The sequence below is a fragment of the Heloderma suspectum genome, chromosome 10 (genome assembly GCF_057233095.1).
Source record: "Heloderma suspectum isolate Gila_16-S chromosome 10, 16-S_ref, whole genome shotgun sequence".
Taxonomy (NCBI): domain Eukaryota; kingdom Metazoa; phylum Chordata; class Lepidosauria; order Squamata; family Helodermatidae; genus Heloderma; species Heloderma suspectum.
In genome coordinates, this window is record NC_139467.1 from 47,520,727 (window position 1) to 47,544,541 (window position 23,815).

The window sequence follows — 23,815 nt, forward strand, 5'->3', positions numbered from 1 at the left end:
CCTGGGAAGCACAGTCTCCCCAACCCAGCCATACCTTGGGTATTAATCCTAATTTTCCTGTGCAACTGAAACATCCCCTCGTCCATACAGCGTACAAAAAGACAGTAGGCAAGCAATCCTGATGGCCCACTCAGTCTGTTTCACCCGGCTCGGCTTCATCGAGGCCGTAGTTCCTGCCTGGGAAGCCCAGCCTCCATAACCCTAACCCTAATTTGGGTCTTAATGCTAATGTTCTTCTGCAACGGAAACATCCCCCCATGGACACGATGTACTAAAACGGAGTAGGGAAGCCATCCTGGTGGCCCACTCAAGTCTGTTTCACCAAGCTAGGCTTCACAGAGGGTCTGGTTCCCTCCAGGAAGCCTAGCCTCCCCAACCTTAACCGTAACTAGAGTCTTGGCACTAATTTTCTTGTGCAACTGAAACATTCCCCCGTCCAAACGGTGTACAAAAAGAAAGTAGGCAAGCTATCCCGATGGCCCACTCAGTCTGTTTCACCAAGCTGGGCTGCACCGAAGCCCAGGATTACGCTTGGGATCCGCAGTCTCCCCAACCCTAACCCTAACTTGAGTTTTTACACAAATTTTCTTGTGCAACTGAAACGATACCCTGTCCTTACAGTGCACAGAAAGCCAGTAGGAAAGCTATCCCGATGGCCCACTCAGTCTGTTTCACCAAGCTAGGCTACACTGAAGCCCAGGATCCTGCCTGGGAAGCCCAGTCTCCCCAACCCTGACCCTAACTTGAGTCTTAACCCTAATTTTCTTGTGCAAGTGAAACATCCCCCCGTCCATACGGTTTAGAAAAAGTCAGTAGGCAAGCGAACCCGATTGCCAACTCAATCTGTTCCACCAAGCTAGCCTTCACAGAGGCCCTGGTTCCTGCCTGGGAAGCCCGGTCTCACCAACCCTAGCCCTAACTTGAGTCTTCTTAACCCTAATTTTCTTGTGCAAGTGAAACATCCCCCCGTCCATACGGTTTAGAAAAAGTCAGTAGGCAAGCCATCCCGATTGCCAACTCAATCTGTTCCACCAAGCTAGCCTTCACAGAGGCCCTGGTTGCTGCCTGGGAAGCACAGTCTCCCCAACCCAGCCCTAACTTGGGTATTAATCCTAATTTTCCTGTGCAACTGAAACATCCCCTCGTCCATACAGCGTACAAAAAGACAGTAGGCAAGCAATCCTGATGGCCCACTCAGTCTGTTTCACCAGGCTCGGCTTCATCGAGGCCGTAGTTCCTGCCTGGGAAGCCCAGCCTCCATAACCCTAACCCTAATTTGGGTCTTAATGCTAATGTTCTTCTGCAACGGAAACATCCCCCCATGGACACGATGTACTAAAACGGAGTAGGGAAGCCATCCTGGTGGCCCACTCAAGTCTGTTTCACCAAGCTAGGCTTCACAGAGGGTCTGGTTCCCTCCAGGAAGCCTAGCCTCCCCAACCTTACCCCTAACTAGAGTCTTGGCACTAATTTTCTTGTGCAACTGAAACATTCCCCCGTCCAAACGGTGTACAAAAAGAAAGTAGGCAAGCTATCCCGATGGCCCACTCAGTCTGTTTCACCAAGCTAGGCTGCACCGAAGCCCAGGATCACGCTTGGGATCCGCAGTCTCCCCAACCCTAACCCTAACTTGAGTTTTAACAGAAATTTTCTTGTGCAACTGAAACGATACCCCGTCCTTACAGTGCACAGAAAGCCAGTAGGAAAGCTATCCCGATGGCCCACTCAGTCTGTTTCACCAAGCTAGGCTACACCGAAGCCCAGGATCCCGCCTGGGAAGCCCAGTCTCCCCAACCCTAACCCTAACTTGAGTCTTAACCCTAATTTTCTTGTGCAAGTGAAACATCCCCCCGTCCATACGGTTTAGAAAAAGTCAGTAGGCAAGCCATCCCGATTGCCAACTCAATCTGTTCCACCAAGCTAGCCTTCACAGAGGCCCTGGTTGCTGCCTGGGAAGCACAGTCTCCCCAACCCAGCCCTAACTTGGGTATTCTTAACCCTAATTTTCTTGTGCAAGTGAAACATCCCCCCGTCCATACGGTTTAGAAAAAGTCAGTAGGCAAGCCATCCCGATTGCTAACTCAATCTGTTCCACCAAGCTAGCCTTCACAGAGGCCCTGGTTGCTGCCTGGGAAGCACAGTCTCCCCAACCCAGCCATACCTTGGGTATTAATCCTAATTTTCCTGTGCAACTGAAACATCCCCTCGACCATACAGCATACAAAAAGACAGTAGGCAAGCAATCCTGATGGCCCACTCAGTCTGTTTCACCAGGCTCGGCTTCATCGAGGCCGTAGTTCCTGCCTAGGAAGCCAAGCCTCCATAACCCTAACCCTATTTTGGGTCTTAATGCTAATGTACTTCTGCAACGGAAACATCCCCCCATGGACACAATGTAGTAAAACGGAGTAGGGAAGCCATCCTGGTGGCCCACTCAAGTCTGTTTCACCAAGCTAGGCTTCACAGAGGGTCTGGTTCCCTCCAGGAAGCCTAGCCTCCCCAACCTTAACCCTAACTAGAGTCCTGGCCCTAATTTTCTTGTGCAACTGAAACATTCCCCCGTCCAAACGGTGTACAAAAAGAAAGTAGGCAAGCTATCCCGATGGCCCACTCAGTCTGTTTCACCAAGCTGGGCTGCACCGAAGCCCAGGATTACGCTTGGGATCCGCAGTCTCCCCAACCCTAACCCTAACTTGAGTTTTTACACAAATTTTCTTGTGCAACTGAAACGATACCCCGTCCTTACAGTGCACAGAAAGCAGGTAGGAAAGCTATCCCGATGGCCCACTCAGTCTGTTTCACCAAGCTAGGCTACACCGAAGCCCAGGATCCCGCCTGGGATCCGCAGTCTCCCCAACCCTAACCCTAACTTGAGTTTTAACAGAAATTTTCTTGTGCAACTGAAACGATACCCCGTCCTTACATTGCACAGAAAGCCAGTAGGAAAGCTATCCCGATGGCCCACTCAGTCTGTTTCACCAAGCTAGGCTACACCGAAGCCCAGGATCCCGCCTGGGAAGCCCAGTCTCCCCAACCCTGACCCTAACTTGAGTCTTAACCCTAATTTTCTTGTGCAAGTGAAACATCCCCCCGTCCATACGGTTTAGAAAAAGTCAGTAGGCAAGCGAACCCGATTGCCAACTCAATCTGTTCCACCAAGCTAGCCTTCACAGAGGCCCTGGTTCCTGCCTGGGAAGCCCGGTCTCACCAACCCTATCCCTAACTTGAGTCTTCTTAACCCTAATTTTCTTGTGCAAGTGAAACATCCCCCCGTCCATACGGTTTAGAAAATGTCAGTAGGCAAGCCATCCCGATTGCCAACTCAATCTGTTCCACCAAGCTAGCCTTCACAGAGGCCCTGGTTGCTGCCTGGGAAGCACAGTCTCCCCAACCCAGCCCTAACTTGGGTATTAATCCTAATTTTCCTGTGCAACTGAAACATCCCCTCGTCCATACAGCGTATAAAAAGACAGTAGGCAAGCAATCCTGATGGCCCACTCAGTCTGTTTCACCAGGCTCGGCTTCATCGAGGCCGTAGTTCCTGCCTGGGAAGCCCAGCCTCCATAACCCTAACCCTAATTTGGGTCTTAATGCTAATGTTCTTCTGCAACGGAAACATCCCCCCATGGACACGATGTACTAAAACGGAGTAGGGAAGCCATCCTGGTGGCCCACTCAAGTCTGTTTCACCAAGCTAGGCTTCACAGAGGGTCTGGTTCCCTCCAGGAAGCCTAGCCTCCCCAACCTTACCCCTAACTAGAGTCTTGGCCCTAATTTTCTTGTGCAACTGAAACATTCCCCCGTCCAAACGGTGTACAAAAAGAAAGTAGGCAAGCTATCCCGATGGCCCACTCAGTCTGTTTCACCAAGCTAGGCTGCACCGAAGCCCAGGATCACGCTTGGGATCCGCAGTCTCCCCAACCCTAACCCTAACTTGAGTTTTAACAGAAATTTTCTTGTGCAACTGAAACGATACCCCGTCCTTACAGTGCACAGAAAGCCAGTAGGAAAGCTATCCCGATGGCCCACTCAGTCTGTTTCACCAAGCTAGGCTACACCGAAGCCCAGGATCCCGCCTGGGAAGCCCAGTCTCCCCAACCCTAACCCTAACTTGAGTCTTAACCCTAATTTTCTTGTGCAAGTGAAACATCCCCCCGTCCATACGGTTTAGAAAAAGTCAGTAGGCAAGCCATCCCGATTGCCAACTCAATCTGTTCCACCAAGCTAGCATTCACAGAGGCCCTGGTTGCTGCCTGGGAACCACAGTCTCCCCAACCCAGCCCTAACTTGGGTATTCTTAACCCTAATTTTCTTGTGCAAGTGAAACATCCCCCCGTCCATACGGTTTAGAAAAAGTCAGTAGGCAAGCCATCCCGATTGCTAACTCAATCTGTTCCACCAAGCTAGCCTTCACAGAGGCCCTGGTTGCTGCCTGGGAAGCACAGTCTCCCCAACCCAGCCCTAACTTGGGTATTAATCCTAATTTTCCTGTGCAACTGAAACATCCCCTCGACCATACAGCATACAAAAAGACAGTAGGCAAGCAATCCTGATGGCCCACTCAGTCTGTTTCACCAGGCTCGGATTCATCGAGGCCGTAGTTCCTGCCTGGGAAGCCCAGCCTCCATAACCCTAACCCTATTTTGGGTCTTAATGCTAATGTACTTCTGCAACGGAAACATCCCCCCATGGACACAATGTAGTAAAACGGAGTAGGGAAGCCATCCTGGTGGCCCACTCAAGTCTGTTTCACCAAGCTAGGCTTCACAGAGGGTCTGGTTCCCTCCAGGAAGCCTAGCCTCCCCAACCTTAACCCTAACTAGAGTCCTGGCCCTAATTTTCTTGTGCAACTGAAACATTCCCCCGTCCAAACGGTGTACAAAAAGAAAGTAGGCAAGCTATCCCGATGGCCCACTCAGTCTTTTTCACCAAGCTAGGCTGCACCGAAGCCCAGGATCACGCTTGGGATCCGCAGTCTCCCCAACCCTAACCCTAACTTGAGTTTTTACACAAATTTTCTTGTGCAACTGAAACGATACCCCGTCCTTACAGTGCACCGAAAGCAGGTAGGAAAGCTATCCCGATGGCCCACTCAGTCTGTTTCACCAAGCTAGGCTACACCGAAGCCCAGGATCCCGCCTGGGATCCGCAGTCTCCCCAACCCTAACCCTAACTTGAGTTTTAACAGAAATTTTCTTGTGCAACTGAAACGATACCCCGTCCTTACATTGCACAGAAAGCCAGTAGGAAAGCTATCCCGATGGCCCACTCAGTCTGTTTCACCAAGCTAGGCTACACCGAAGCCCAGGATCCCGCCTGGGAAGCCCAGTCTCCCCAACCCTGACCCTAACTTGAGTCTTAACCCTAATTTTCTTGTGCAAGTGAAACATCCCCCCGTCCATACGGTTTAGAAAAAGTCAGTAGGCAAGCGAACCCGATTGCCAACTCAATCTGTTCCACCAAGCTAGCCTTCACAGAGGCCCTGGTTCCTGCCTGGGAAGCCCGGTCTCACCAACCCTATCCCTAACTTGAGTCTTCTTAACCCTAATTTTCTTGTGCAAGTGAAACATCCCCCCGTCCATACGGTTTAGAAAAAGTCAGTAGGCAAGCCATCCCGATTGCCAACTCAATCTGTTCCACCAAGCTAGCCTTCACAGAGGCCCTGGTTGCTGCCTGGGAAGCACAGTCTCCCCAACCCAGCCCTAACTTGGGTATTAATCCTAATTTTCCTGTGCAACTGAAACATCCCCTCGTCCATACAGCGTACAAAAAGACAGTAGGCAAGCAATCCTGATGGCCCACTCAGTCTGTTTCACCAGGCTCGGCTTCATCGAGGCCGTAGTTCCTGCCTGGGAAGCCCAGCCTCCATAACCCTAACCCTAATTTGGGTCTTAATGCTAATGTTCTTCTGCAACGGAAACATCCCCCCATGGACACGATGTACTAAAACGGAGTAGGGAAGCCATCCTGGTGGCCCACTCAAGTCTGTTTCACCAAGCTAGGCTTCACAGAGGGTCTGGTTCCCTCCAGGAAGCCTAGCCTCCCCAACCTTAACCGTAACTAGAGTCTTGGCACTAATTTTCTTGTGCAACTGAAACATTCCCCCGTCCAAACGGTGTACAAAAAGAAAGTAGGCAAGCTATCCCGATGGCCCACTCAGTCTGTTTCACCAAGCTGGGCTGCACCGAAGCCCAGGATTACGCTTGGGATCCGCAGTCTCCCCAACCCTAACCCTAACTTGAGTTTTTACACAAATTTTCTTGTGCAACTGAAACGATACCCTGTCCTTACAGTGCACAGAAAGCCAGTAGGAAAGCTATCCCGATGGCCCACTCAGTCTGTTTCACCAAGCTAGGCTACACTGAAGCCCAGGATCCTGCCTGGGAAGCCCAGTCTCCCCAACCCTGACCCTAACTTGAGTCTTAACCCTAATTTTCTTGTGCAAGTGAAACATCCCCCCGTCCATACGGTTTAGAAAAAGTCAGTAGGCAAGCGAACCCGATTGCCAACTCAATCTGTTCCACCAAGCTAGCCTTCACAGAGGCCCTGGTTCCTGCCTGGGAAGCCCGGTCTCACCAACCCTAGCCCTAACTTGAGTCTTCTTAACCCTAATTTTCTTGTGCAAGTGAAACATCCCCCCGTCCATACGGTTTAGAAAAAGTCAGTAGGCAAGCCATCCCGATTGCCAACTCAATCTGTTCCACCAAGCTAGCCTTCACAGAGGCCCTGGTTGCTGCCTGGGAAGCACAGTCTCCCCAACCCAGCCCTAACTTGGGTATTAATCCTAATTTTCCTGTGCAACTGAAACATCCCCTCGTCCATACAGCGTACAAAAAGACAGTAGGCAAGCAATCCTGATGGCCCACTCAGTCTGTTTCACCAGGCTCGGCTTCATCGAGGCCGTAGTTCCTGCCTGGGAAGCCCAGCCTCCATAACCCTAACCCTAATTTGGGTCTTAATGCTAATGTTCTTCTGCAACGGAAACATCCCCCCATGGACACGATGTACTAAAACGGAGTAGGGAAGCCATCCTGGTGGCCCACTCAAGTCTGTTTCACCAAGCTAGGCTTCACAGAGGGTCTGGTTCCCTCCAGGAAGCCTAGCCTCCCCAACCTTACCCCTAACTAGAGTCTTGGCACTAATTTTCTTGTGCAACTGAAACATTCCCCCGTCCAAACGGTGTACAAAAAGAAAGTAGGCAAGCTATCCCGATGGCCCACTCAGTCTGTTTCACCAAGCTAGGCTGCACCGAAGCCCAGGATCACGCTTGGGATCCGCAGTCTCCCCAACCCTAACCCTAACTTGAGTTTTAACAGAAATTTTCTTGTGCAACTGAAACGATACCCCGTCCTTACAGTGCACAGAAAGCCAGTAGGAAAGCTATCCCGATGGCCCACTCAGTCTGTTTCACCAAGCTAGGCTACACCGAAGCCCAGGATCCCGCCTGGGAAGCCCAGTCTCCCCAACCCTAACCCTAACTTGAGTCTTAACCCTAATTTTCTTGTGCAAGTGAAACATCCCCCCGTCCATACGGTTTAGAAAAAGTCAGTAGGCAAGCCATCCCGATTGCCAACTCAATCTGTTCCACCAAGCTAGCCTTCACAGAGGCCCTGGTTGCTGCCTGGGAAGCACAGTCTCCCCAACCCAGCCCTAACTTGGGTATTCTTAACCCTAATTTTCTTGTGCAAGTGAAACATCCCCCCGTCCATACGGTTTAGAAAAAGTCAGTAGGCAAGCCATCCCGATTGCTAACTCAATCTGTTCCACCAAGCTAGCCTTCACAGAGGCCCTGGTTGCTGCCTGGGAAGCACAGTCTCCCCAACCCAGCCATACCTTGGGTATTAATCCTAATTTTCCTGTGCAACTGAAACATCCCCTCGACCATACAGCATACAAAAAGACAGTAGGCAAGCAATCCTGATGGCCCACTCAGTCTGTTTCACCAGGCTCGGCTTCATCGAGGCCGTAGTTCCTGCCTAGGAAGCCAAGCCTCCATAACCCTAACCCTATTTTGGGTCTTAATGCTAATGTACTTCTGCAACGGAAACATCCCCCCATGGACACAATGTAGTAAAACGGAGTAGGGAAGCCATCCTGGTGGCCCACTCAAGTCTGTTTCACCAAGCTAGGCTTCACAGAGGGTCTGGTTCCCTCCAGGAAGCCTAGCCTCCCCAACCTTAACCCTAACTAGAGTCCTGGCCCTAATTTTCTTGTGCAACTGAAACATTCCCCCGTCCAAACGGTGTACAAAAAGAAAGTAGGCAAGCTATCCCGATGGCCCACTCAGTCTGTTTCACCAAGCTGGGCTGCACCGAAGCCCAGGATCACGCTTGGGATCCGCAGTCTCCCCAACCCTAACCCTAACTTGAGTTTTTACACAAATTTTCTTGTGCAACTGAAACGATACCCCGTCCTTACAGTGCACAGAAAGCAGGTAGGAAAGCTATCCCGATGGCCCACTCAGTCTGTTTCACCAAGCTAGGCTACACCGAAGCCCAGGATCCCGCCTGGGATCCGCAGTCTCCCCAACCCTAACCCTAACTTGAGTTTTAACAGAAATTTTCTTGTGCAACTGAAACGATACCCCGTCCTTACATTGCACAGAAAGCCAGTAGGAAAGCTATCCCGATGGCCCACTCAGTCTGTTTCACCAAGCTAGGCTACACCGAAGCCCAGGATCCCGCCTGGGAAGCCCAGTCTCCCCAACCCTGACCCTAACTTGAGTCTTAACCCTAATTTTCTTGTGCAAGTGAAACATCCCCCCGTCCATACGGTTTAGAAAAAGTCAGTAGGCAAGCGAACCCGATTGCCAACTCAATCTGTTCCACCAAGCTAGCCTTCACAGAGGCCCTGGTTCCTGCCTGGGAAGCCCGGTCTCACCAACCCTATCCCTAACTTGAGTCTTCTTAACCCTAATTTTCTTGTGCAAGTGAAACATCCCCCCGTCCATACGGTTTAGAAAATGTCAGTAGGCAAGCCATCCCGATTGCCAACTCAATCTGTTCCACCAAGCTAGCCTTCACAGAGGCCCTGGTTGCTGCCTGGGAAGCACAGTCTCCCCAACCCAGCCCTAACTTGGGTATTAATCCTAATTTTCCTGTGCAACTGAAACATCCCCTCGTCCATACAGCGTATAAAAAGACAGTAGGCAAGCAATCCTGATGGCCCACTCAGTCTGTTTCACCAGGCTCGGCTTCATCGAGGCCGTAGTTCCTGCCTGGGAAGCCCAGCCTCCATAACCCTAACCCTAATTTGGGTCTTAATGCTAATGTTCTTCTGCAACGGAAACATCCCCCCATGGACACGATGTACTAAAACGGAGTAGGGAAGCCATCCTGGTGGCCCACTCAAGTCTGTTTCACCAAGCTAGGCTTCACAGAGGGTCTGGTTCCCTCCAGGAAGCCTAGCCTCCCCAACCTTACCCCTAACTAGAGTCTTGGCCCTAATTTTCTTGTGCAACTGAAACATTCCCCCGTCCAAACGGTGTACAAAAAGAAAGTAGGCAAGCTATCCCGATGGCCCACTCAGTCTGTTTCACCAAGCTAGGCTGCACCGAAGCCCAGGATCACGCTTGGGATCCGCAGTCTCCCCAACCCTAACCCTAACTTGAGTTTTAACAGAAATTTTCTTGTGCAACTGAAACGATACCCCGTCCTTACAGTGCACAGAAAGCCAGTAGGAAAGCTATCCCGATGGCCCACTCAGTCTGTTTCACCAAGCTAGGCTACACCGAAGCCCAGGATCCCGCCTGGGAAGCCCAGTCTCCCCAACCCTAACCCTAACTTGAGTCTTAACCCTAATTTTCTTGTGCAAGTGAAACATCCCCCCGTCCATACGGTTTAGAAAAAGTCAGTAGGCAAGCCATCCCGATTGCCAACTCAATCTGTTCCACCAAGCTAGCATTCACAGAGGCCCTGGTTGCTGCCTGGGAACCACAGTCTCCCCAACCCAGCCCTAACTTGGGTATTCTTAACCCTAATTTTCTTGTGCAAGTGAAACATCCCCCCGTCCATACGGTTTAGAAAAAGTCAGTAGGCAAGCCATCCCGATTGCTAACTCAATCTGTTCCACCAAGCTAGCCTTCACAGAGGCCCTGGTTGCTGCCTGGGAAGCACAGTCTCCCCAACCCAGCCCTAACTTGGGTATTAATCCTAATTTTCCTGTGCAACTGAAACATCCCCTCGACCATACAGCATACAAAAAGACAGTAGGCAAGCAATCCTGATGGCCCACTCAGTCTGTTTCACCAGGCTCGGATTCATCGAGGCCGTAGTTCCTGCCTGGGAAGCCCAGCCTCCATAACCCTAACCCTATTTTGGGTCTTAATGCTAATGTACTTCTGCAACGGAAACATCCCCCCATGGACACAATGTAGTAAAACGGAGTAGGGAAGCCATCCTGGTGGCCCACTCAAGTCTGTTTCACCAAGCTAGGCTTCACAGAGGGTCTGGTTCCCTCCAGGAAGCCTAGCCTCCCCAACCTTAACCCTAACTAGAGTCCTGGCCCTAATTTTCTTGTGCAACTGAAACATTCCCCCGTCCAAACGGTGTACAAAAAGAAAGTAGGCAAGCTATCCCGATGGCCCACTCAGTCTTTTTCACCAAGCTAGGCTGCACCGAAGCCCAGGATCACGCTTGGGATCCGCAGTCTCCCCAACCCTAACCCTAACTTGAGTTTTTACACAAATTTTCTTGTGCAACTGAAACGATACCCCGTCCTTACAGTGCACCGAAAGCAGGTAGGAAAGCTATCCCGATGGCCCACTCAGTCTGTTTCACCAAGCTAGGCTACACCGAAGCCCAGGATCCCGCCTGGGATCCGCAGTCTCCCCAACCCTAACCCTAACTTGAGTTTTAACAGAAATTTTCTTGTGCAACTGAAACGATACCCCGTCCTTACATTGCACAGAAAGCCAGTAGGAAAGCTATCCCGATGGCCCACTCAGTCTGTTTCACCAAGCTAGGCTACACCGAAGCCCAGGATCCCGCCTGGGAAGCCCAGTCTCCCCAACCCTGACCCTAACTTGAGTCTTAACCCTAATTTTCTTGTGCAAGTGAAACATCCCCCCGTCCATACGGTTTAGAAAAAGTCAGTAGGCAAGCGAACCCGATTGCCAACTCAATCTGTTCCACCAAGCTAGCCTTCACAGAGGCCCTGGTTCCTGCCTGGGAAGCCCGGTCTCACCAACCCTATCCCTAACTTGAGTCTTCTTAACCCTAATTTTCTTGTGCAAGTGAAACATCCCCCCGTCCATACGGTTTAGAAAAAGTCAGTAGGCAAGCCATCCCGATTGCCAACTCAATCTGTTCCACCAAGCTAGCCTTCACAGAGGCCCTGGTTGCTGCCTGGGAAGCACAGTCTCCCCAACCCAGCCCTAACTTGGGTATTAATCCTAATTTTCCTGTGCAACTGAAACATCCCCTCGTCCATACAGCGTACAAAAAGACAGTAGGCAAGCAATCCTGATGGCCCACTCAGTCTGTTTCACCAGGCTCGGCTTCATCGAGGCCGTAGTTCCTGCCTGGGAAGCCCAGCCTCCATAACCCTAACCCTAATTTGGGTCTTAATGCTAATGTTCTTCTGCAACGGAAACATCCCCCCATGGACACGATGTACTAAAACGGAGTAGGGAAGCCATCCTGGTGGCCCACTCAAGTCTGTTTCACCAAGCTAGGCTTCACAGAGGGTCTGGTTCCCTCCAGGAAGCCTAGCCTCCCCAACCTTACCCCTAACTAGAGTCTTGGCCCTAATTTTCTTGTGCAACTGAAACATTCCCCCGTCCAAACGGTGTACAAAAAGAAAGTAGGCAAGCTATCCCGATGGCCCACTCAGTCTGTTTCACCAAGCTAGGCTGCACCGAAGCCCAGGATCACGCTTGGGATCCGCAGTCTCCCCAACCCTAACCCTAACTTGAGTTTTAACAGAAATTTTCTTGTGCAACTGAAACGATACCCCGTCCTTACAGTGCACAGAAAGCCAGTAGGAAAGCTATCCCGATGGCCCACTCAGTCTGTTTCACCAAGCTAGGCTACACCGAAGCCCAGGATCCCGCCTGGGAAGCCCAGTCTCCCCAACCCTAACCCTAACTTGAGTCTTAACCCTAATTTTCTTGTGCAAGTGAAACATCCCCCCGTCCATACGGTTTAGAAAAAGTCAGTAGGCAAGCCATCCCGATTGCCAACTCAATCTGTTCCACCAAGCTAGCATTCACAGAGGCCCTGGTTGCTGCCTGGGAACCACAGTCTCCCCAACCCAGCCCTAACTTGGGTATTCTTAACCCTAATTTTCTTGTGCAAGTGAAACATCCCCCCGTCCATACGGTTTAGAAAAAGTCAGTAGGCAAGCCATCCCGATTGCCAACTCAATCTGTTCCACCAAGCTAGCCTTCACAGAGGCCCTGGTTGCTGCCTGGGAAGCACAGTCTCCCCAACCCAGCCCTAACTTGGGTATTAATCCTAATTTTCCTGTGCAACTGAAACATCCCCTCGTCCAAACAGCGTACAAAAAGACAGTAGGCAAGCAATCCTGATGGCCCACTCAGTCTGTTTCACCAGGCTCGGATTCATCGAGGCCGTAGTTCCTGCCTGGGAAGCCCAGCCTCCATAACCCTAACCCTAATTTGGGTCTTAATGCTAATGTTCTTCTGCAACGGAAACATCCCCCCATGGACACGATGTACTAAAACGGAGTAGGGAAGCCATCCTGGTGGCCCACTCAAGTCTGTTTCACCAAGCTAGGCTTCACAGAGGGTCTGGTTCCCTCCAGGAAGCCTAGCCTCCCCAACCTTACCCCTAACTAGAGTCTTGGCCCTAATTTTCTTGTGCAACTGAAACATTCCCCCGTCCAAACGGTGTACAAAAAGAAAGTAGGCAAGCTATCCCGATGGCCCACTCAGTCTGTTTCACCAAGCTAGGCTACACTGAAGCCCAGGATCCTGCCTGGGAAGCCCAGTCTCCCCAACCCTGACCCTAACTTGAGTCTTAACCCTAATTTTCTTGTGCAAGTGAAACATCCCCCCGTCCATACGGTTTAGAAAAAGTCAGTAGGCAAGCGAACCCGATTGCCAACTCAATCTGTTCCACCAAGCTAGCCTTCACAGAGGCCCTGATTCCTGCCTGGGAAGCCCGGTCTCACCAACCCTAGCCCTAACTTGAGTCTTCTTAACCCTAATTTTCTTGTGCAAGTGAAACATCCCCCCGTCCATACGGTTTAGAAAAAGTCAGTAGGCAAGCCATCCCGATTGCCAACTCAATCTGTTCCACCAAGCTAGCCTTCACAGAGGCCCTGGTTGCTGCCTGGGAAGCACAGTCTCCCCAACCCAGCCCTAACTTGGGTATTAATCCTAATTTTCCTGTGCAACTGAAACATCCCCTCGTCCATACAGCGTACAAAAAGACTGTAGGCAAGCAATCCTGATGGCCCACTCAGTCTGTTTCACCAGGCTCGGCTTCATCGAGGCCGTAGTTCCTGCCTGGGAAGCCCAGCCTCCATAACCCTAACCCTAATTTGGGTCTTAATGCTAATGTTCTTCTGCAACGGAAACATCCCCCCATGGACACGATGTACTAAAACGGAGTAGGGAAGCCATCCTGGTGGCCCACTCAAGTCTGTTTCACCAAGCTAGGCTTCACAGAGGGTCTGGTTCCCTCCAGGAAGCCTAGCCTCCCCAACCTTACCCCTAACTAGAGTCTTGGCCCTAATTTTCTTGTGCAACTGAAACATTCCCCCGTCCAAACGGTGTACAAAAAGAAAGTAGGCAAGCTATCCCGATGGCCCACTCAGTCTGTTTCACCAAGCTAGGCTGCACCGAAGCCCAGGATCACGCTTGGGATCCGCAGTCTCCCCAACCCTAACCCTAACTTGAGTTTTAACAGAAATTTTCTTGTGCAACTGAAACGATACCCCGTCCTTACAGTGCACAGAAAGCCAGTAGGAAAGCTATCCCGATGGCCCACTCAGTCTGTTTCACCAAGCTAGGCTACACCGAAGCCCAGGATCCCGCCTGGGAAGCCCAGTCTCCCCAACCCTAACCCTAACTTGAGTCTTAACCCTAATTTTCTTGTGCAAGTGAAACATCCCCCCGTCCATACGGTTTAGAAAAAGTCAGTAGGCAAGCCATCCCGATTGCCAACTCAATCTGTTCCACCAAGCTAGCATTCACAGAGGCCCTGGTTGCTGCCTGGGAACCACAGTCTCCCCAACCCAGCCCTAACTTGGGTATTCTTAACCCTAATTTTCTTGTGCAAGTGAAACATCCCCCCGTCCATACGGTTTAGAAAAAGTCAGTAGGCAAGCCATCCCGATTGCTAACTCAATCTGTTCCACCAAGCTAGCCTTCACAGAGGCCCTGGTTGCTGCCTGGGAAGCACAGTCTCCCCAACCCAGCCATACCTTGGGTATTAATCCTAATTTTCCTGTGCAACTGAAACATCCCCTCGACCATACAGCATACAAAAAGACAGTAGGCAAGCAATCCTGATGGCCCACTCAGTCTGTTTCACCAGGCTCGGCTTCATCGAGGCCGTAGTTCCTGCCTAGGAAGCCAAGCCTCCATAACCCTAACCCTATTTTGGGTCTTAATGCTAATGTACTTCTGCAACGGAAACATCCCCCCATGGACACAATGTAGTAAAACGGAGTAGGGAAGCCATCCTGGTGGCCCACTCAAGTCTGTTTCACCAAGCTAGGCTTCACAGAGGGTCTGGTTCCCTCCAGGAAGCCTAGCCTCCCCAACCTTAACCCTAACTAGAGTCCTGGCCCTAATTTTCTTGTGCAACTGAAACATTCCCCCGTCCAAACGGTGTACAAAAAGAAAGTAGGCAAGCTATCCCGATGGCCCACTCAGTCTGTTTCACCAAGCTGGGCTGCACCGAAGCCCAGGATTACGCTTGGGATCCGCAGTCTCCCCAACCCTAACCCTAACTTGAGTTTTTACACAAATTTTCTTGTGCAACTGAAACGATACCCCGTCCTTACAGTGCACAGAAAGCAGGTAGGAAAGCTATCCCGATGGCCCACTCAGTCTGTTTCACCAAGCTAGGCTACACTGAAGCCCAGGATCCTGCCTGGGAAGCCCAGTCTCCCCAACCCTGACCCTAACTTGAGTCTTAACCCTAATTTTCTTGTGCAAGTGAAACATCCCCCCGTCCATACGGTTTAGAAAAAGTCAGTAGGCAAGCCATCACGATTGCCAACTCAATCTGTTCCACCAAGCTAGCCTTCACAGAGGCCCTGGTTGAGCCTGGGAAGCACAGTCTCCCCAACCCAGCCATACCTTGGGTATTAATCCTAATTTTCCTGTGCAACTGAAACATCCCCTCGTCCATACAGCGTACAAAAAGACAGTAGGCAAGCAATCCTGATGGCCCACTCAGTCTGTTTCACCAGGCTCGGCTTCATCGAGGCCGTAGTTCCTGCCTGGGAAGCCCAGCCTCCATAACCCTAACCCTAATTTGGGTCTTAATGCTAATGTTCTTCTGCAACGGAAACATCCCCCCATGGACACGATGTACTAAAACGGAGTAGGGAAGCCATCCTGGTGGCCCACTCAAGTCTGTTTCACCAAGCTAGGCTTCACAGAGGGTCTGGTTCCCTCCAGGAAGCCTAGCCTCCCCAACCTTAACCGTAACTAGAGTCTTGGCACTAATTTTCTTGTGCAACTGAAACATTCCCCCGTCCAAACGGTGTACAAAAAGAAAGTAGGCAAGCTATCCCGATGGCCCACTCAGTCTGTTTCACCAAGCTGGGCTGCACCGAAGCCCAGGATTACGCTTGGGATCCGCAGTCTCCCCAACCCTAACCCTAACTTGAGTTTTTACACAAATTTTCTTGTGCAACTGAAACGATACCCTGTCCTTACAGTGCACAGAAAGCCAGTAGGAAAGCTATCCCGATGGCCCACTCAGTCTGTTTCACCAAGCTAGGCTACACTGAAGCCCAGGATCCTGCCTGGGAAGCCCAGTCTCCCCAACCCTGACCCTAACTTGAGTCTTAACCCCAATTTTCTTGTGCAAGTGAAACATCCCCCCGTCCATACGGTTTAGAAAAAGTCAGTAGGCAAGCGAACCCGATTGCCAACTCAATCTGTTCCACCAAGCTAGCCTTCACAGAGGCCCTGGTTCCTGCCTGGGAAGCCCGGTCTCACCAACCCTAGCCCTAACTTGAGTCTTCTTAACCCTAATTTTCCTGTGCAACTGAAATATCCCCTCGTCCATACAGCGTACAAAAAGACAGTAGGCAAGCAATCCTGATGGCCCACTCAGTCTGTTTCACCAGGCTCGGCTTCATCGAGGCCGTAGTTCCTGCCTGGGAAGCCCAGCCTCCATAACCCTAACCCTAATTTGGGTCTTAATGCTAATGTTCTTCTGCAACGGAAACATCCCCCCATGGACACGATGTACTAAAACGGAGTAGGGAAGCCATCCTGGTGGCCCACTCAAGTCTGTTTCACCAAGCTAGGCTTCACAGAGGGTCTGGTTCCCTCCAGGAAGCCTAGCCTCCCCAACCTTACCCCTAACTAGAGTCTTGGCCCTAATTTTCTTGTGCAACTGAAACATTCCCCCGTCCAAACGGTGTACAAAAAGAAAGTAGGCAAGCTATCCCGATGGCCCACTCAGTCTGTTTCACCAAGCTAGGCTGCACCGAAGCCCAGGATCACGCTTGGGATCCGCAGTCTCCCCAACCCTAACCCTAACTTGAGTTTTAACAGAAATTTTCTTGTGCAACTGAAACGATACCCCGTCCTTACAGTGCACAGAAAGCCAGTAGGAAAGCTATCCCGATGGCCCACTCAGTCTGTTTCACCAAGCTAGGCTACACCGAAGCCCAGGATCCCGCCTGGGAAGCCCAGTCTCCCCAACCCTAACCCTAACTTGAGTCTTAACCCTAATTTTCTTGTGCAAGTGAAACATCCCCCCGTCCATACGGTTTAGAAAAAGTCAGTAGGCAAGCCATCCCGATTGCCAACTCAATCTGTTCCACCAAGCTAGCATTCACAGAGGCCCTGGTTGCTGCCTGGGAACCACAGTCTCCCCAACCCAGCCCTAACTTGGGTATTCTTAACCCTAATTTTCTTGTGCAAGTGAAACATCCCCCCGTCCATACGGTTTAGAAAAAGTCAGTAGGCAAGCCATCCCGATTGCTAACTCAATCTGTTCCACCAAGCTAGCCTTCACAGAGGCCCTGGTTGCTGCCTGGGAAGCACAGTCTCCCCAACCCAGCCATACCTTGGGTATTAATCCTAATTTTCCTGTGCAACTGAAACATCCCCTCGACCATACAGCATACAAAAAGACAGTAGGCAAGCAATCCTGATGGCCCACTCAGTCTGTTTCACCAGGCTCGGCTTCATCGAGGCCGTAGTTCCTGCCTAGGAAGCCAAGCCTCCATAACCCTAACCCTATTTTGGGTCTTAATGCTAATGTACTTCTGCAACGGAAACATCCCCCCATGGACACAATGTAGTAAAACGGAGTAGGGAAGCCATCCTGGTGGCCCACTCAAGTCTGTTTCACCAAGCTAGGCTTCACAGAGGGTCTGGTTCCCTCCAGGAAGCCTAGCCTCCCCAACCTTAACCCTAACTAGAGTCCTGGCCCTAATTTTCTTGTGCAACTGAAACATTCCCCCGTCCAAACGGTGTACAAAAAGAAAGTAGGCAAGCTATCCCGATGGCCCACTCAGTCTTTTTCACCAAGCTAGGCTGCACCGAAGCCCAGGATCACGCTTGGGATCCGCAGTCTCCCCAACCCTAACCCTAACTTGAGTTTTTACACAAATTTTCTTGTGCAACTGAAACGATACCCCGTCCTTACAGTGCACAGAAAGCAGGTAGGAAAGCTATCCCGATGGCCCACTCAGTCTGTTTCACCAAGCTAGGCTACACCGAAGCCCAGGATCCCGCCTGGGATCCGCAGTCTCCCCAACCCTAACCCTAACTTGAGTTTTAACAGAAATTTTCTTGTGCAACTGAAACGATACCCCGTCCTTACATTGCACAGAAAGCCAGTAGGAAAGCTATCCCGATGGCCCACTCAGTCTGTTTCACCAAGCTAGGCTACACCGAAGATCAGGATCCCGCCTGGGAAGCCCAGTCTCCCCAACCCTGACCCTAACTTGAGTCTTAACCCTAATTTTCTTGTGCAAGTGAAACATCCCCCCGTCCATACGGTTTAGAAAAAGTCAGTAGGCAAGCCATCCCGATTGCCAACTCAATCTGTTCCACCAAGCTAGCATTCACAGAGGCCCTGGTTGCTGCCTGGGAACCACAGTCTCCCCAACCCAGCCCTAAGTTGGGTATTCTTAACCCTAATTTTCTTGTGCAAGTGAAACATCCCCCCGTCCATACGGTTTAGAAAAAGTCAGTAGGCAAGCCATCCCGATTGCCAACTCAATCTGTTCCACCAAGCTAGCCTTCACAGAGGCCCTGGTTGCTGCCTGGGAAGCACAGTCTCCCCAACCCAGCCCTAACTTGGGTATTAATCCTAATTTTCCTGTGCAACTGAAACATCCCCTCGTCCAAACAGCGTACAAAAAGACAGTAGGCAAGCAATCCTGATGGCCCACTCAGTCTGTTTCACCAGGCTCGGATTCATCGAGGCCGTAGTTCCTGCCTGGGAAGCCCAGCCTCCATAACCCTAACCCTAATTTGGGTCTTAATGCTAATGTTCTTCTGCAACGGAAACATCCCCCCATGGACACGATGTACTAAAACGGAGTAGGGAAGCCATCCTGGTGGCCCACTCAAGTCTGTTTCACCAAGCTAGGCTTCACAGAGGGTCTGGTTCCCTCCAGGAAGCCTAGCCTCCCCAACCTTACCCCTAACTAGAGTCTTGGCCCTAATTTTCTTGTGCAACTGAAACATTCCCCCGTCCAAACGGTGTACAAAAAGAAAGTAGGCAAGCTATCCCGATGGCCCACTCAGTCTGTTTCACCAAGCTAGGCTACACTGAAGCCCAGGATCCTGCCTGGGAAGCCCAGTCTCCCCAACCCTGACCCTAACTTGAGTCTTAACCCTAATTTTCTTGTGCAAGTGAAACATCCCCCCGTCCATACGGTTTAAAAAAGTCAGTAGGCAAGCGAACCCGATTGCCAACTCAATCTGTTCCACCAAGCTAGCCTTCACAGAGGCCCTGGTTCCTGCCTGGGAAGCCCGGTCTCACCAACCCTAGCCCTAACTTGAGTCTTCTTAACCCTAATTTTCTTGTGCAAGTGAAACATCCCCCCGTCCATACGGTTTAGAAAAAGTCAGTAGGCAAGCCATCCCGATTGCCAACTCAATCTGTTCCACCAAGCTAGCCTTCACAGAGGCCCTGGTTGCTGCCTGGGAAGCACAGTCTCCCCAACCCAGCCCTAACTTGGGTATTAATCCTAATTTTCCTGTGCAACTGAAACATCCCCTCGTCCATACAGCGTACAAAAAGACAGTAGGCAAGCAATCCTGATGGCCCACTCAGTCTGTTTCACCAGGCTCGGCTTCATCGAGGCCGTAGTTCCTGCCTGGGAAGCCCAGCCTCCATAACCCTAACCCTAATTTGGGTCTTAATGCTAATGTTCTTCTGCAACGGAAACATCCCCCCATGGACACGATGTACTAAAACGGAGTAGGGAAGCCATCCTGGTGGCCCACTCAAGTCTGTTTCACCAAGCTAGGCTTCACAGAGGGTCTGGTTCCCTCCAGGAAGCCTAGCCTCCCCAACCTTACCCCTAACTAGAGTCTTGGCCCTAATTTTCTTGTGCAACTGAAACATTCCCCCGTCCAAACGGTGTACAAAAAGAAAGTAGGCAAGCTATCCCGATGGCCCACTCAGTCTGTTTCACCAAGCTAGGCTGCACCGAAGCCCAGGATCACGCTTGGGATCCGCAGTCTCCCCAACCCTAACCCTAACTTGAGTTTTAACAGAAATTTTCTTGTGCAACTGAAACGATACCCCGTCCTTACAGTGCACAGAAAGCCAGTAGGAAAGCTATCCCGATGGCCCACTCAGTCTGTTTCACCAAGCTAGGCTACACCGAAGCCCAGGATCCCGCCTGGGAAGCCCAGTCTCCCCAACCCTAACCCTAACTTGAGTCTTAACCCTAATTTTCTTGTGCAAGTGAAACATCCCCCCGTCCATACGGTTTAGAAAAAGTCAGTAGGCAAGCCATCCCGATTGCCAACTCAATCTGTTCCACCAAGCTAGCATTCACAGAGGCCCTGGTTGCTGCCTGGGAACCACAGTCTCCCCAACCCAGCCCTAACTTGGGTATTCTTAACCCTAATTTTCTTGTGCAAGTGAAACATCCCCCCGTCCATACGGTTTAGAAAAAGTCAGTAGGCAAGCCATCCCGATTGCTAACTCAATCTGTTCCACCAAGCTAGCCTTCACAGAGGCCCTGGTTGCTGCCTGGGAAGCACAGTCTCCCCAACCCAGCCATACCTTGGGTATTAATCCTAATTTTCCTGTGCAACTGAAACATCCCCTCGACCATACAGCATACAAAAAGACAGTAGGCAAGCAATCCTGATGGCCCACTCAGTCTGTTTCACCAGGCTCGGCTTCATCGAGGCCGTAGTTCCTGCCTAGGAAGCCAAGCCTCCATAACCCTAACCCTATTTTGGGTCTTAATGCTAATGTACTTCTGCAACGGAAACATCCCCCCATGGACACAATGTAGTAAAACGGAGTAGGGAAGCCATCCTGGTGGCCCACTCAAGTCTGTTTCACCAAGCTAGGCTTCACAGAGGGTCTGGTTCCCTCCAGGAAGCCTAGCCTCCCCAACCTTAACCCTAACTAGAGTCCTGGCCCTAATTTTCTTGTGCAACTGAAACATTCCCCCGTCCAAACGGTGTACAAAAAGAAAGTAGGCAAGCTATCCCGATGGCCCACTCAGTCTGTTTCACCAAGCTGGGCTGCACCGAAGCCCAGGATTACGCTTGGGATCCGCAGTCTCCCCAACCCTAACCCTAACTTGAGTTTTTACACAAATTTTCTTGTGCAACTGAAACGATACCCTGTCCTTACAGTGCACAGAAAGCCAGTAGGAAAGCTATCCCGATGGCCCACTCAGTCTGTTTCACCAAGCTAGGCTACACTGAAGCCCAGGATCCTGCCTGGGAAGCCCAGTCTCCCCAACCCTGACCCTAACTTGAGTCTTAACCCTAATTTTCTTGTGCAAGTGAAACATCCCCCCGTCCATACGGTTTAGAAAAAGTCAGTAGGCAAGCCATCCCGATTGCCAACTCAATCTGTTCCACCAAGCTAGCCTTCACAGAGGCCCTGGTTGAGCCTGGGAAGCACAGTCTCCCCAACCCAGCCATACCTTGGGTATTAATCCTAATTTTCCTGTGCAACTGAAACATCCCCTCGTCCATACAGCGTACAAAAAGACAGTAGGCAAGCAATCCTGATGGCCCACTCAGTCTGTTTCACCAGGCTCGGCTTCATCGAGGCCGTAGTTCCTGCCTGGGAAGCCCAGCCTCCATAACCCTAACCCTAATTTGGGTCTTAATGCTAACGTTCTTCTGCAACGGAAACATCCCCCCATGGACACGATGTACTAAAACGGAGTAGGGAAGCCATCCTGGTGGCCCACTCAAGTCTGTTTCACCAAGCTGGGCTTCACAGAGGGTCTGGTTCCCTCCAGGAAGCCTAGCCTCCCCAACCTTAACCGTAACTAGAGTCTTGGCACTAATTTTCTTGTGCAACTGAAACATTCCCCCGTCCAAACGGTGTACAAAAAGAAAGTAGGCAAGCTATCCCGATGGCCCACTCAGTCTGTTTCACCAAGCTGGGCTGCACCGAAGCCCAGGATTACGCTTGGGATCCGCAGTCTCCCCAACCCTAACCCTAACTTGAGTTTTTACACAAATTTTCTTGTGCAACTGAAACGATACCCTGTCCTTACAGTGCACAGAAAGCCAGTAGGAAAGCTATCCCGATGGCCCACTCAGTCTGTTTCACCAAGCTAGGCTACACTGAAGCCCAGGATCCTGCCTGGGAAGCCCAGTCTCCCCAACCCTGACCCTAACTTGAGTCTTAACCCTAATTTTCTTGTGCAAGTGAAACATCCCCCCGTCCATACGGTTTAGAAAAAGTCAGTAGGCAAGCGAACCCGATTGCCAACTCAATCTGTTCCACCAAGCTAGCCTTCACAGAGGCCCTGGTTCCTGCCTGGGAAGCCCGGTCTCACCAACCCTAGCCCTAACTTGAGTCTTCTTAACCCTAATTTTCTTGTGCAAGTGAAACATCCCCCCGTCCATACGGTTTAGAAAAAGTCAGTAGGCAAGCCATCCCGATTGCCAACTCAATCTGTTCCACCAAGCTAGCCTTCACAGAGGCCCTGGTTGCTGCCTGGGAAGCACAGTCTCCCCAACCCAGCCCTAACTTGGGTATTAATCCTAATTTTCCTGTGCAACTGAAACATCCCCTCGTCCATACAGCGTACAAAAAGACAGTAGGCAAGCAATCCTGATGGCCCACTCAGTCTGTTTCACCAGGCTCGGCTTCATCGAGGCCGTAGTTCCTGCCTGGGAAGCCCAGCCTCCATAACCCTAACCCTAATTTGGGTCTTAATGCTAATGTTCTTCTGCAACGGAAACATCCCCCCATGGACACGATGTACTAAAACGGAGTAGGGAAGCCATCCTGGTGGCCCACTCAAGTCTGTTTCACCAAGCTAGGCTTCACAGAGGGTCTGGTTCCCTCCAGGAAGCCTAGCCTCCCCAACCTTACCCCTAACTAGAGTCTTGGCCCTAATTTTCTTGTGCAACTGAAACATTCCCCCGTCCAAACGGTGTACAAAAAGAAAGTAGGCAAGCTATCCCGATGGCCCACTCAGTCTGTTTCACCAAGCTAGGCTACACTGAAGCCCAGGATCCTGCCTGGGAAGCCCAGTCTCCCCAACCCTGACCCTAACTTGAGTCTTAACCCTAATTTTCTTGTGCAAGTGAAACATCCCCCCGTCCATACGGTTTAGAAAAAGTCAGTAGGCAAGCGAACCCGATTGCCAACTCAATCTGTTCCACCAAGCTAGCCTTCACAGAGAACCTGGTTCCTGCCTGGGAAGCCCGGTCTCACCAACCCTAGCCCTAACTTGAGTCTTCTTAACCCTAATTTTCTTGTGCAAGTGAAACATCCCCCCGTCCATACGGTTTAGAAAAAGTCAGTAGGCAAGCCATCCCGATTGCCAACTCAATCTGTTCCACCAAGCTAGCCTTCACAGAGGCCCTGGTTGCTGCCTGGGAAGCACAGTCTCCCCAACCCAGCCCTAACTTGGGTATTAATCCTAATTTTCCTGTGCAACTGAAACATCCCCTCGTCCATACAGCGTACAAAAAGACAGTAGGCAAGCAATCCTGATGGCCCACTCAGTCTGTTTCACCAGGCTCGGCTTCATCGAGGCCGTAGTTCCTGCCTGGGAAGCCCAGCCTCCATAACCCTAACCCTAATTTGGGTCTTAATGCTAATGTTCTTCTGCAACGGAAACATCCCCCCATGGACACGATGTACTAAAACGGAGTAGGGAAGCCATCCTGGTGGCCCACTCAAGTCTGTTTCACCAAGCTAGGCTTCACAGAGGGTCTGGTTCCCTCCAGGAAGCCTAGCCTCCCCAACCTTACCCCTAACTAGAGTCTTGGCCCTAATTTTCTTGTGCAACTGAAACATTCCCCCGTCCAAACGGTGTACAAAAAGAAAGTAGGCAAGCTATCCCGATGGCCCACTCAGTCTGTTTCACCAAGCTAGGCTGCACCGAAGCCCAGGATCACGCTTGGGATCCGCAGTCTCCCCAACCCTAACCCTAACTTGAGTTTTAACAGAAATTTTCTTGTGCAACTGAA